Source organism: Rutidosis leptorrhynchoides, chromosome 4 (genome assembly GCF_046630445.1).
Source record: "Rutidosis leptorrhynchoides isolate AG116_Rl617_1_P2 chromosome 4, CSIRO_AGI_Rlap_v1, whole genome shotgun sequence".
NCBI lineage: Eukaryota > Viridiplantae > Streptophyta > Magnoliopsida > Asterales > Asteraceae > Rutidosis > Rutidosis leptorrhynchoides.
The window spans coordinates 281,398,075-281,414,077 of record NC_092336.1 but is presented as its reverse complement, the minus strand read 5'-3'; the positions used below and the strand labels follow the sequence as shown (position 1 = coordinate 281,414,077).

The 16,003-nt window shown below is 33.5% G+C and overlaps 1 non-coding gene across 1 annotated transcript; it reads right to left on the bottom strand.

Moving 5' to 3' along the window:
- Positions 1–11,986: 11,986 nt before the first annotated feature.
- On the bottom strand, positions 11,987–12,093 carry LOC139845849 (small nucleolar RNA R71). Its single transcript, XR_011758604.1, has one exon. It is a non-coding gene; the product is annotated as a small nucleolar RNA R71 (small nucleolar RNA).
- Positions 12,094–16,003: the final 3,910 nt, after the last annotated feature.

Here is a 16,003-nt window from a genome sequence, read left to right as displayed (position 1 = left end):
GGTTTTTTAATGTTTTTGGCATACTTTAAATCAACAAGATTAAAAATAATGATAATAAAAGTTCTCGTCCCTCCCTCGGGTAAAGCAATTTCGGTTCAGAGACCTAGTCTTCAACTTACGACGAATTTTAAAAATCATATTCTTAACTTAATGAGATAAAGTAAATTTTTGTTTTTAAATTCACACAACTTAAATATAAAATTCAAAATTAATATTAAAAATTCACACCAAACTCAAAATTTAAAATGCATAAAATTAAAATTTCATATTTTAAAAATTAAAAATTCACACCAAACTTAATTTAAAAATTCATAAATTCATACCAAACTTATATTAATTTTTCAAATATTTACAATTTTAAAAATATTGTTTTTACAAAGTTTACAATATTAATTTAAGATTTAAATATTAATTTTAAAAACATGGTAAAAAAAAAAAATAAAATTAAAAATCTTTTTGTCTTTTTATCCCACTTTAATCAATCAAATATTATCAAAAATATGCGCCCCTCTTTTCGGTAAAGTAATTTCGGTTCCAAGACCTAATTTAACTCATGACGAATTTTTGAAATATTTTGGGTTGATTGATTAAAGATATTTATACCTTAAGAATAAACGTTAAATTTCGCAGTGATGTAATAAATTTTTGAAGGATATCAATAATTTCGGTCGCCAAACCTAATTTTATTTAATACCAATTTAATACTTTTTAGCGAACAAATTAGCGTTTATTATCAAAAGGTTAAAAATAAAAATAAAAACTGTACAGACATACCTGTGAAATAGATTTCTTAGTTATATGATCTATTATATTCATAAGATAGTCGGTTTAATTGGTTTTCCATGGCTGCATAGGCGTAACCTCGAGCATTCATTGTCTTTTCTTCTAAACATATGAACGGTCCGTCTCTGCATAAAGTAACAAATTCGGTATTTGAATAGGTTTGATTATTTGAACATTTACCTCCATGTGACCATTTTCCGCATTTGTGACATTTTTCTAGGTGTCGTGCTCTTCTTTTTGCTGCGGATTTTGATTTTCCTTTACCAAATTGTAACTTATTATCTTCGCATCTGGATCCTTTTCTAACTCCGTCCATTCTTTCTCTGATTACTGATACTAATTCACTCGGTAATATGTCATTATTACGTTTAGTGATCAAAGCGTGTAGCATTAGACCATGGTTTAGTTCACAGGCAGTCTTCATTTCGTAAGAACCTAAAAAAAATAAAAATTCAGAATGGGGGGAGAAGACTAGTTCTTTAGGGTCTGCTAGGGAAAGACCATACGTGTTCCATTTTCGAGAACTACACGAAAACAGACAATCTAACTCTAACAGAAATACATATTATCCTTTAAAGACTTGATTCTCCCCACACTTAGTTAGCTGTGGTGTCGAAATTGTGATTAACTTCGTTGTCGACTTCCATCGGACCCTGTATGTAATGTTTAACTCTGTGACCATTAACTTTAAATTCAATCCCATTTGAATTTATCAATTCTATCGTTCCGTATGGGAAAACTCTTTTGACTATGAATGGTCCAGACCATCTTGATTTCAATTTTCCAGGAAATAGCTTGAATCGTGAATTGAAAAGAAGAACTCTGTCTCCTTCTTTAAATTCTTTTGAACTTCTGATTCTTTTATCATGCCATTTCTTCGTTCTTTCTTTATAGATTAACGAATTTTCGTATGCTTCATGTCTTAATTCTTCTAATTCGTTTAGTTGACTTAATCGTAGACGTCCGGCTTCATGTAAATCAAGATTACATGTCTTCAAAGCCCAAAATGCTTTGTGTTCAATTTCTACTGGAAGATGACATGCTTTTCCATACACAAGTCTAAAAGGTGTGGTTCCAATTGGAGTTTTGTAGGCTGTTCTAAAAGCCCAGAGTGCATCCTCCAATTTAATGGACCATTCCTTTGGATTTGATCCTACGGTTTTCTCTAGAATACGTTTTAAAGCTCGGTTGGTATTTTCAACTTGTCCACTTGTTTGTGGATGATATGCGGTGGAGATTTTATGAGTTACTCCATATCTTTTAAGAACTTTCTCAAGTTGATTATTACAGAAATGAGTACCCCGATCACTTATTAAAGCTTTCGGTGTTCCAAACCTTGCAAAAAGACGTTTTAAAAAGTTTACTACAACTCGTGCATCGTTAGTTGGGAGAGCTTGTGCTTCCGCCCATTTAGATACATAATCAATGGCTACGAGTATATATAAATTATTATGAGATTTTGGAAATGGACCCATAAAGTCAATACCCCAAATGTCAAATACTTCACATACTTGGATGACATTTTGTGGCATTTCATCGCGTTGACTTATTCTTCCGGCCCTTTGACATGCATCACAGGATTTGCAAAGAAGGTGTGCGTCTTTGTAAATTGTAGGCCAATAGAATCCAGCTTCATAAACTTTTCTTGCTGTTAGTTGAGGCCCATAATGCCCTCCTGTTGGTCCTGTGTGACAATGGTTTAAAATTTTACTAGCTTCATCTCCAAATACACATCGGCGTATTATTCCATCGGGACAACTTTTAAACAGATGTGGATCTTCCCAGAAATAGTGTTTTATATCACTGAAGAATTTCTTTCGTCTTTGGTACGATAATCCTTTTTCAAGGAATCCACAAACTAAGTAGTTTGCATAGTCTGCAAACCATGGGATTTCTTTATAATCTATCTTCAATAGATATTCATCAGGAAAGTTGTCTTGTATGGCCGATTCATTCAGAACTTCTAATTCGGGATTTTCAAGACGAGAAAGATGATCAGCGGCGAGATTTTCTGCTCCTCTTTTATCTCGGATTTCAATATCAAACTCTTGTAAGAGTAAGATCCAACGGATTAATCTTGGTTTAGCATCTTGTTTTGAAAATAGGTATTTAAGAGCAGAATGGTCGGTATAGACCACCGTTTTTGCTAGAACGAGATATGATCGGAATTTGTCAAAAGCAAAGACAATAGCAAGGAGTTCTTTTTCAGTAGTTGTATAGTTCGTTTGTGCTCCTTGTAATGTCTTACTAGCATAATATATAGGTTGAAATCGTTTTTCAATCCTTTGTCCTAAAACGGCTCCCATTGCAAAATCACTTGCATCGCACATTAGTTCAAATGGTAGATTCCAATTTGGTGTTATCATGATCGGCGCATTAGTGAGTTTTTCTTTAAGAATATTAAAAGATTTGATACATTCATCTGAAAAGATGAATGGCGCATCCTTTTCTAGGAGTTTATTCATAGGAGTGGCAATTTTAGAAAAATCTTTTATGAAACGTCGGTAAAAACCGGCATGCCCTAGAAAACTCCTAACTCCTCTAACATTTGTGGGATGTGGAAGTTTAGCAATTACATCTACTTTAGCTCTATCTACTTCAATTCCTTCTTTTGAAATTTTATGTCCAAGAACGATGCCTTCTTTAACCATGAAATGGCATTTTTCCCAATTAAGTACTAGATTTGATTTTTCGCATCTAATTAGCATTCGTTCCAGATTAACTAGACATGATTTAAATGTATCACCGAAGACTGAAAAGTCATCCATGAATACTTCCATGCATTCTTCTATCATGTCATGAAAAATCGCCATCATACACCTTTGAAAGGTTGCAGGGGCGTTGCAAAGTCCAAATGGCATTCTTTTGTAAGCAAAAGTACCATAAGGGCACGTGAATGTGGTTTTCTCTTGATCTTCGGGTGCTATTGGAATTTGAAAATATCCGGAAAATCCATCTAGAAAACAATAGTAACTATTTCCGGCTAATCTTTCCAACATTTGATCTATGAAAGGTAAGGGAAAGTGATCTTTTCTGGTGGCGTCATTTAATTTTCTATAATCAATACATACACGCCATCCTGTTACAGTCCTAGTAGGAATAAGCTCATTTTTCTCATTTGTGATAACAGTCATGCCACCCTTCTTAGGCACGCATTGAACTGGGCTTACCCATGGACTATCAGAAATTGGATATATCAAACCTGCATCTAGCAGTTTAATAATCTCTTTCTTAACTACATCTTGCATATTAGGATTTAGTCTTCGTTGGCGTTGCACATACGTTTTATGACCTTCTTCCATAAGGATTTTATGTGTGCAATACGAAGGACTTATTCCTTTAATATCATGAATCTTCCATGCAATAGCTGGTTTATGAGCTTTCAACACAGAAATGAGTTGTGATTTCTCATTTTTAGTAAGAGAAGACGATATTATTACAGGTAATTCAGATTCACCATGTAAATAAGCGTATTCCAAATGGTTTGGAAGTGGCTTTAACTCTAATTTTGGAGGTTCTTCTATCGATGATTTATATCGATATCTGTCTTCTTCTTTTAGCATTTGAATTTCTTCTGTTGTTGGTTCATATCCATTAGCTATAAGTGTAGCTAACATTTCAGCTTCATCAATTGGTTCATTACCTTCTCCTAAAGAACATTCTCCTGTTCCTTGTAATTCTGGAAATTCTTCTAATAATTCTGCATGTGCATCTATAGTTTGAATATAATAACATGTATCATCTGCAGATTGTGGTTGTTGCATTGCTCTATCAACTGAAAAAGTAACACTCTCATCCTCTATACTTAGGGTCAGTTTCTTACCGAACACGTCTATCATTGCTTTAGCCGTGTTTAAGAATGGTCTTCCTAATATGAGAGGAACTTGAGAATCTTCTTCCATGTCCAAAACAACAAAATCTACTGGAAATACTAAAGTACCAACTTTAACTAGCATGTTCTCCATTATCCCTCTAGGATATTTTATTGATCGATCGGCTAGTTGTATGCTTATTCTTGTTGGTTTCAATTCTCCAAGGTCTAGTTTAGCGTATAGTGAATACGGCATTAGATTTATACTAGCACCTAAATCTGCTAATGCTTCTATTGAACTAAGACTACCCAGAAAACATGGAATTGTGAAACTTCCTGGATCAGATAGTTTTTCTGGTATCTTATTCAACAGCACTGCTGAACAATTAGCATTCATAGTAACAGCCGAGAGTTCTTCCATTTTCTTTCTATTCGTGATTAGATCTTTCAAGAATTTAGCATATCTTGGCATTCCTGAAATTACATCAATGAAAGGAAGATTTACATTTATCTGTTTAAACATATCCAAGAATTTGGATTGCTCGGCTTCAAGTTTTTCCTTCTTCATTTTACTCGGGTAAGGAAGTGGTGGTTGGTATGGTTTAACATAAGGTTTATCCTTAACTATGTTATCTTCATTAACCTTTTCAACTACCGGTTCTTTTTCCTTATCTTGATCAGGTTGTGGTTCTTGTGGAGTAGGAATAGTTTCATCAGAAGTTACAGGTATTTCAGGTGTTTTAAGTGTTGTACCACTTCTTGTGGTAATAGCTTTAGCTGTTTCATTCCGGGGGTTAGCATTTGTATCACTAGGTAAACTTCCCGGTTTTCTTTCACCTATTAACCTTGCTAGGTTACTTACTTCTTGTTCCAGATTTTGAATAGAAGCTTGTTGATTTCTAAATGCTTGAGCATTTTGTTCATTGGTTTGTTTTTGAGATGTGAAAAACTGCGTTTGAGTTTCAACTAGCTTCGTCATCATATCTTCTAAATTCGGCTTTTTATCATCGGTTTGTTGTGGTGGTTTGTTTTGAAAATTCGGTCTTTGCTGATTGTAAGTATTATTGGATACTTGTTGATTGCTAGGACCTTGTTGGTTGTTGTATGGAATATTTCGGTTATAATTCTGGTTTTGATTGTAAATCGGTCTTGGCGGTTGATAATTATTCTGATAATTATTTCCAGGCCTTTGGTTTATGTATGAAATATTCTCTCTTTGTTCCATTGTTAATTCAATACTGAGACAATCTTTTGTCAAATGTGGTCCTCCACACTGCTCACAACTAATTCGTATAGCATGAATATCTTTAGTCATCTTTTCCATTCGTCTTTCGAAAGCATCTATCTTTGCGGAAATGGAATCTAAGTCATGGCTAGAATCGGCTCTAGCTGCTTTAGATGATCTAATGATATCTTTTTCTTGGTGCCACTCATGTGAGTGGGAAGCAGTATTATCAATAATTTTGTAAGCATCAGTTTCGGTTTTCTTCATAATAGAACCACCAGCTGCTATGTCTATGTCTTTTCTTGTAGTGATGTCGCATCCTTGGTAGAATATTTGTACTATTTGACAGGTGTCTAAACCATGTTGCGGACATCCTCTTAACAACTTTCCATATCTTGTCCATGCCTCATATAGAGTTTCATTTGGTTTTTGTGTGAACGTAACAATTTCTGCTTGAAGTCTTACGGCTTTAGATGCAGGAAAGAATTGTTTAAGAAATTTATCAATTAAAACGTCCCATGTATCGATCGCTCCTTCAGGTAACGATTCCAACCAATCTTTGGCTTCTCCCTTTAAAGTCCAGGGAAATAACATGAGATATATCTGTTCATCCTCCACTTCTCGGATTTTAAATAGTGTGCAGATCCTATTAAAAGTACGTAGATGTTCATTTGGATCTTCCTTCGGCGCACCACTAAATTGGCATTGATTAGTCACCATGTGTAGAATTTGTCCTTTGATTTCATAATCTGGCGCATTAATGTCTGGATGAGTAATTGCGTGACCTTGGCCAGTGCGTTTAGCTCTCATTCGGTCTTCCATACTTAAAGGTTCCAGATTCTCCATAATTGAATTTGTTGAATCGGTATCACTGAATGATTCTGATTTAATAGTTCGTTCCTCAACAATCTCTGTTTGAATGATTGGTGGTTCCGGAGGAAAGTTTAATGGTTCAGGATCTATGAACCGTTCCTGAATATTTTCTGGATTCTCAATTGTGAGGTTGGGTTCAAAAAATGGATTATCGGAAATTTGAACTGAAGTACTTGGTCGACTGGATGACGATTCTAAAGAAAAATCAACGGCGGTTATATTTGTTAAACGATGTCTTGATCGAGTTACAGGTGGTGAACGTACAAAAGGTGATGAACGTCTTGCTCGGTGCATTCACAGAATATCCTATTAGTTTTTTAAAAGGAAAGAAAAATTATAATAAGTTATCCAATCAATAGACTTTTCTGATTTTGCCCACGTTTCGAATAGCCAAAAGATGCAGCAGAGGGGCAGGATTCGTTTGGTCTCAATATAATTGAGGACTGTTTGGCTCCAATAACCCGGTCCACGTACAAATCCAACTATTACTACGAACCAGAAAATTTTGATGTCTATCAATTTAACCACTTAAAATAAATTTTCGTAATTTTAAGAAATTTAGATAAGAAGTAGAAAAAAAATCTAAGTCCTAAAACTAAAATAGCGAGAAATAAGAGAGAAAAAGAGTTCGTCGCAAAAGGTCGAAAAAGAAAAATGATTGAAAAATAAAAGGTGACGGAAAAATAAAAGAAACTTATAAAAACTTAAAAATACTTAATTAATTTAACCTTATTACTACAACTAACTTAAAATTATAATCGCAAATTGAAATTACTAATTGGAATGATAATTGATACATAGTAAAAGGTCTAAAAATATTAAAGCTTACAAGAAAAACTAAATCCCAAATGGAAATAACTTAAAAAGAAACTAAAACTTAAAAAGGCGTCGCAAAATTCTAAAGCACCTAAATCTTAGTCTAAAGAAAAAGCACTTAAGGAATTCTACGGCAAAGCCTAAAAATCTAGGAGTAAAAATAACTATAGCAAAAACTAAGTTTAAAATTAATTATGAGCTAAAAAATACAAATATTATGCTACAACGATTAAAAAGGTACAAAATATAAAAATATACAAAAAGTTGTAAAAAGTACAATTTTTATAAAAAATATTATTTTTATATTATTTATTTAATAAAAACTACTAATTTTACAATTTTAATAAAACTAATTAAACAAAATACATATATAAAGTAAAAAGTAAAAATAAAACTAAAATTAATAATAATAATAATAATAATTAAGTTAAATAATAATAATAATAAATTAAAACTCCGTAATTAATGCAACTTTAGGGTTTTGTCCGTGTGTCAGAAGACCTCCGCGAGTCGCGGCAAATAAAGAGGAAAACCCCGCGAGTCGCGGGGTTCAGAAAAACAGTTGACAGGTTTCACTTTTTACGCGTTTTTCTTTATTTTTTTTTTTTTTTTTATTTTCTTTTTTTCTGTTTTTAGTTTAAATAAACGATTTTTAATAAAATTTATATTTTTATAAATTAAAATAAAGATAAAGAAACTTATAAAACTTAAATATTTAACAAAATCCTAAAAATACTTATATTTTTGTTTTTCTTTTTATATTTTTGAATAATTAAAACGTAATTTTTACAAAAACGACTTTTAATAAAAGTAGATAAAAATCTTTTTTTTTTTTTTTATTAGCGTTGCGCTTCCGGCTTTTAAGAGTAATTCCCCGGCAGCGGCGCCAAAAATACTTGATGTCGAACGAGGTGTATACAAAATAGCTTATATTTTACTAGGAAAATACTATTAAATACGATACAATTTTACACAAGATATTTATTTATTTATAGAATGGATATACTTAAACCTTGCTACAACACTTATAGGCAGTGTACCTAATCGTACAGTAGTGTAGTTTTTAGTAAGTCCGGTTCGTTCCACAGGGAAATCTTTAAGCAAAGCTCAACGCTATATTAGTTTACTTTTATAAAAATACAAATATATATATATAAATAATATTATTATTATAAAGGGGGGTTTTTACCGTTTAATGACCGGTTTGTCGATTTTAAAACTTTAGTCGCAGTTAAAACCTAATGTAAAATATAAAATAAATACAAGACTTAAATTAAAGCGTAAAGTAAATAACGATAATGAAATTGCGAATAAAAATGCGATAAAATAAAATTGCGATAATTAAAAGTACGATAATTAAAAGTGCGATTAAATAAAATAACAATAAATAAAAGTGCAATAATTAGAAGTGCAATTAAATATAAAATAAAGGAAATTAAATATAAAATAAAAGAATTATGCTTATTTAAACTTCCGTAATCATGATGTTTGACGTGTTGATTTTAGTTTTATGCCCATGGGTTAATTGTCCTTTGTCCTGGATTATTCAATATGTCCGTCTGGTTTTTGTCCATAACAGTCCATCAGTCATAAATATAAATTGCAAGTGTCCTTGTCAAATTATTATTATACCCGAAGATAAATATTCCAACTAATTGGGGATTCGAATTGTAACAAGGTTTTAATACTTTGTTTAATGAATACACCAGGTTATCGACTGCGTGTAAACCAAGGTTTTACTACTTTGTTAACAATTACACCAATTACCCTTGAATGTAATTTCACCCCTGTTTTAATTATTCTAGTGGCTATTAATCCATTCCCGTGTCCGGTTAAATGAACGATTATTCGTACATATAAATACCCCGCCCATCGTGTCCGATCGAGTGTATATGGTAATTTATAGGGACGCCCAATTGTAAATCTTTATATTAACATTAACAAACTTTCATTTAGTTAAACAAATATAAAGCCCATTAATAGCCCATAGTCTAGTTTCCACAAGTGTCGTTCTTTTGTCCAAACCCCAATTATGGTACAAAGCCCAATTACCCAATTTTAGTAATTAGCCCAACATCATGATTACTTCGTTTTAAATAAGCATAATAATAACTTAGCTACGAGACATTAATATAAAAAGGTTGAACATAACTTACAATGATTAAAAATAGCGTAGCGTTACACGGACAGAATTTCGACTTACACCCTTACAACATTCGCTAACATACCCTTATTATTAGAATTATAATTAAAATTAAAATATAAATTATAAATATAAATATATTACTTCGTATGAAGAGAAGAAAAAAATGATGATTATTTTGATCAGAATTCGGGTTGATTTATAGCCAGGAATGATTTTTGGGGCTCCGCGACTCGCGGCCAAATAGCCTTCAAACTCCGCGAGTCGCGGAGAGGTATTTTCATTTCACACCCTTGGAGTTTCTGGCTGCCGACGGTTTTTAATATATATATATAATATATATATAATTAATATAATTAATTATATATTATATTATATTTATATACATAGTTAACTTGTAATTTTTAGTCCGTTGCGTCGAGCGTTAAGAGTTGACTCTAGTCCCGGTTCCGGATTTTCGAACGTCCTTGCGTACAATTTAATATCTTGTACTTTGCGTTTTGAATCTTGTACTCTTGTGATTTCGAGACGTTTCTTATCAATATTTGGAACCTTTTTGATTGTCTTTTGTACTTTTGAGCTTTTTGGTCGTTTGCGTCTTCAATTCGTCGAATCTGTCTTTTGTCTTCACCTTTTATTATTTAAACGAATATCACTTGTAAATAGAACAATTGCAACTAAAAGCTTGTCTTTCTTGAGGAATAATGCTATGAAATATATGTTCGTTTTTAGCATTATCATTTGTGCTCCACCACCATCATCTAAAGCATTGATCATTTTTTTTCTTATGTGAATATAATATAATTATAATTCCCATCTAAAAATCATATATAATCTCCTGTTAGGATATCTCAGGGGTTTGTGTTTCAAATAAGTTGAGAAATAAAAAAATATGATTCATACCTGATAGTTTTTTTTTTTTTGAGTCCATAAAAAAGGAAATATAAAAAAATTAGTAGAAACGTGATAGACAGAATTTGAAGAAGTTGAATTAAGAAGGTAGAGACAAACATGTGGAAAATGAAATTTGACCAGGTAATTAAACTAACGAGAAAAAGGAAGAAATAAATAAATATTATTTAAATAATATAATGACATAAGGGTAAGGGTATTTTAGGAAATGTGCTGAAATTTTAGTGGATTTATAAAAAGTGCCTGTGGAAATATCATTTCCCATTTTTATACTTTTAGATTTTTAGGCTTTGCCGTAAAATCCCTTAAGTGCTTATTCCTTAGACTAAGATTTAGGTGCTTTAGAATTTTGCGACGCCGTTTTTCGCGCTACTTTCTTATTTTTATTTTTCGACGCCTATTTTTCGACCTTTTTATTTTTCGACGTTTTTCGTCGCGCAATCTTTTTCTTTCTTATTTCTCGACGCTCTAGTTTTTAGGACTTAGAATTTTCTCTATTTCTTATCTAAATCTTAAAACGGAAAGAAAAATTATTTAAGCGGTTAAATTAATAGACGTTGACATTTTTCTGGTTCGTAGTAATAGTTGGATTTGTTAGTGGCTAGTTGTGGGCTTCCGATTTAAAGGGTCCTGGCTACCTGCTACATCTTTTGGCTATTCAAAACGTGGGCAAAAATCAGAAAAGTCTATTAATTGGATAGCTTATTTAAGTTTTTCTTATTATTTTTATAACTAATAGGATATTCTGTGAATGCACCGAGCAAGACGTTCACCGCCTGTCATACGATCACCGCCTGTAACTCGATCAAGACATCTAGCAAATATTGTCGCCGTTGATTTTTCTTTAGAATCGTCATCTAGTCGAACAAGAACTCCAACTCAAATTTCCGATAATCCATCTTTTGAACCCGACTTCACAATTAAGAACCCGGAGCATATTCAAGGACAATTCCGAGATCCTGATCCACTAATTATTCCTCCTGAACCACAAACCGTTAAATCAGAATCCTCTAGTGATTCGTATTCAACAAATTCAATTATGGAAGTAACGGAACCTCTAAGTATGGAAGATCGAATGAGAGCTACACGCACGGGCCAAGGTCACGCCATTGTTAAGCCAGATATTAATGCACCAGATTATGAAATCAAAGGACAAATCCTACACATGGTTACTAATCAGTGCCAATATAGTGGTGCGCCGAAGGAAGATCCAAACGAACATCTTCGTACGTTTAATAGGATCTGTACACTATTCAAAATCCGAGAAGTTGAGGATGAACAGATCTATCTCATGTGGTTTCCCTGGACTTTAAAGGGAGAAGCCAAAGATTGGTTAGAATCGTTACCTGAAGGGGCGATTGATACATGGGATGTTTTAGTTGAAAATTTTCTTAAACAATTCTTTCCGGCATCTAAAGCCGTGAGACTTCAAGAAGAAATTGTTACGTTCACACAAAAGCCAAATGAAACATTATATGAGGCGTGGACAAGATTCGGAAGGATGTTGAGAGGATGTCCTCAACACGGTTTAGACACTTATCATATAGTACAAATATTCTATCAAGGTGTCAACGTTGCTACACGAAAAGACATCGACATAACAGCTGGTGGTTCCATTATGAAGAAAACCGCAACTGAAGCTTACAAGATCATTGATAGCACAGCCTCCCACTCACATGAGTGGCATCAAGAAAAAGATATCTTTCGATCATCTAAAGTGGCTAGAGCCAATTCTAGCCATGACTTTGATTCCGTTTCCGCAAAAATAGATGCTTTCGAAAGACGAATGGAAAAGATGAATAAAGATATTCACGCAATACGAATCAGTTGTGAGCAATGCGGTGGACCACACTTATTGAAAGATTGTCACATTGAACCAACGATGGAACAACGAGAGAATGTTTCCTATATGAACCAAAGGACGGGAAGTAATTATCAAAATAATTATCAACCGCCAAGGATAAACTTCAATCGAAATCAAAACATTCTTTACAATCCAAATGGACCCAACAACAACTCGTATAACCAACAAGGTTCGAATAACCAACCAACTCAAAACAACACTTTCAATCTACAAAGACATGGCTTGTATAAACCACCACAACAAACCGAAGAGAAAAAGCCAAATCTAGAAGAAATAATGGCAAAGCTAGTTGAATCTCAAACACAATTTATTACATCTCAAACTCAAACAAACGAAAGGTTTGATCAGTCATTAAGAACTCAACAAGCTTCTATTTTGAATCTAGAAAAACATGTTGGTACTCTTGCTAGCATGATGAGTGAGAGGGAACAAGGAAAGCTACCGAGTAATACTGAAGTAAATCCTCGAAATGAGAATGTTAATATGGTTTCAACAAATTCTGAAAAACCAGCTCCAGAAGATGGGAAGGTTTTAGATGAGAGTAACAATGAAGAATTTACAACACCACCACCACCCGAGTATGTAAAGCCAGTGGTGGAACCATATAAACCACCCATCCCGTTTCCAATAAAAGGAGTTGAGTATGAGCAAGTGATAGGTAATAAAGATTGTGATACCTCTGGAAAGAAGAAGAAGAAAAAGAATAAGGAAGTACAAGAAACAAAAACCGTAGAAGTAAACCCGATGAATACAGTTCCACCAAAACCTCCACCTAGGGTAGGTGATCCGGGTGAATTTATTATTCCTTGTCTACTTAGTGATTGTGTCATGTATGATGCACTGGCAGATTTAGGTGCAAGTGTGAGTGTTATGCCTCTTTCCTTATATAAGAGATTAGGTGTAGGTAAGTTAAGTCCAACAGATATGAGTGTTCGACTCCTTGATCAAACCATTAAGCACCCAGTTGGAATTGCTAACAACCTACCCATTCAAGTAGGTAATTTAACCTTTCTAGTCGAATTCATTGTCATTGACATAGAAGAGGACCCAAACATTCCTCTAATTTTAGGTCGACCATTCTTAGCGTCCACCGGGGCGTTATTTGATGTAAGAAATAGTAGAATGACACTTAGTAATGATGAAAAATCGATCACCTTTATGATTCGAAAGTCTAAATCTCCACCAACCAAAACCGTTGAACCAGCAAAAATGATTGGTAAGAACCATGTTGTTTTACCAACTCCAACGGTAGTGCTTAGCAATAATAAAACGCCTAAGTGTGGGGAAAATGAAGTAACACCTAATGATAACTTGATAACAAGGAACCCCATTGTTGATACGAAATTAAATGACCCCGTTATTAACAGTTCAATGAAGAAACTTTTTAAACGGGTTATTGATGCTAAAAGTAAGGGGAACTTTAAGTTATGTAACCGGTTAGTATCCAATCTGTCGCCTAAAGAAAAGGCGAAGCTAGTTGAATTTTGGGATATTACGGAAGAAGCCGGGCACTGGCTTAAAGAAAAAGTCACAGATATGCAAGTTGATTATGGACCAAAAGAAATTGACAATGAAGACACCACAACTACCTAAGTGTGGGGAGATTCAAGTGTTTTAAAAAGAGAATGCTATCTAGAGTTAGTTGTTCTATTCTCGTGTAGTTCCGAGAATGGAATCCGATTGGTCTTTTCCGCTAGCAGACACTAAAGAACTAGTTTTCTCCCTCCATTCTGAATTTTTTTTGTTTTTTAGGTTTTATATGAAATTAATATGCATTTTAATTTATGTTTTTAAAATCAAAAATTTACTTTATTTCATTAAGTTAAAAATATGATTTTTAAAATTCGTCGTGAGTTGAAGACTAGGTCGTTGAGCCGAAATTGCTTTACCCGAGGGCGGGACGACAAATTTTGTTATCATTATTTTTAATTTTATTGATATAAAGTATGCCGAAAAAAATATTATATTTTATAATTTTTTGAACGTGGGGTTATATACCAAACTTCAAAAATATGTATATATATATATGTTTGTATTTTATTATATACAAAACAGGGTAAAACAGCGCACTTTCAAAGACTGTCATTAAGTTCAGCAAAAGGTACTAATTTTGACAACAAGACGCGAAAGATCAAATGTGAAATAACAACAATATGATTGCGAACTCGGTATTTCTAATCACTTTTCTACACTAATCACCCTCATGAATTTATAATTATAGTCTGATTTCATGCAAATGAGGGCATTGCATGATCTTAAGTGTGGGGAAGGGTTATAAATTCTCTCGGGTTTACACTTGGTTTATTTGCCAAATTTTGTGAAAATTTGAAAAAATTTCAACTAAATGAACTCAAAATCATGTTTGTTTATACATATTTATGAACGATAAAACTAGGTGTTAATGCCGAAATTATCGTTACCTCAAAAAGGACATAAATTTAGAAACCACCCAAAACTCTTGAATTCATGGAATAAAGAAGAATAAAAAGGCAAAGAAAGAAACTAAGTGTGGGGAGAATGTACCAAGTTATTCAATTAAAAACTATCTATCACATGTTTCTGTAAAGTTATTGCAGGTGTTTTTGTTTTGGACTAAATTAACTGTTTTACCCGGTTTACTGTAATATATTTGAAAGAAAGATGGATCTACACGATGAATCAATTCCATCATTAAAAGGAAGTAAAGTCTTCCGAAAAAGACACGCGCTTCTTGATTTAGGTCAAGAAGTTGTCGTCCAGACCAGCTGTAGGTTGACGAAAAATCTAGAAAAGTCATCTCTAAAATCAGCAGGAAATCCACGGACCTCAGCATCAAACAGGGTCGCCAAGTGGTCAGATTTATCCTAACCATGAGAAGGATTTATCTCGCACAATGGGGGGCACCGTGCAAATTAGCTTGATAAGACTAATGAATCAGATCCCCAGAAAGGATAATCTCCTTAAAGATTAAAAATCAGCTTTTAAGCCTGATATTACTCAATCCTTGAGATTGACCTTAAAGATTGAGAATTCAAACTCATGGAATTCGATGATATCTAAACTCGAGCTTGAACGAGAAAATATTTTGATCAAAATTACAAACCGATTTGTTTTCTGAAAACCCATTTTCAATGCGTTCATTACCATTGAACGTAAAATCCTAGGAATTCACCTGGAATTCATTAGGTCACCTGAACTAAATCGGGTGTCAACCGTAAGAACGGTGGTTGCATAGCATGGTCGAAGACAGGACCTTGTGCCAGACCGAAAAATCAAAGGATGATCTTTACTATTGCTCCTACCAAGGATAGTTCTAGCATCCGACACGTTAAAAAGACCATAATCATCTGCATGTCACAGGACATTGCCCTAACAGTTTCTTGTTCATCACTTTCCTTTACAACCGGACGGTAGTTTACCGAAAGGTAATATACGGAACAAGTAAATTGAATGTGTGCTTTCCGATACCGGGATAGCAGTGGATTACACGAACCTAAAAGTTTTAGCCAAAATATTGATCCACAAACATATTTTGCAACACCGATAGTGGGTCAAATCAGAAAACTTGTCTAGGGTAAAATCTAGCTTGAATTTTCA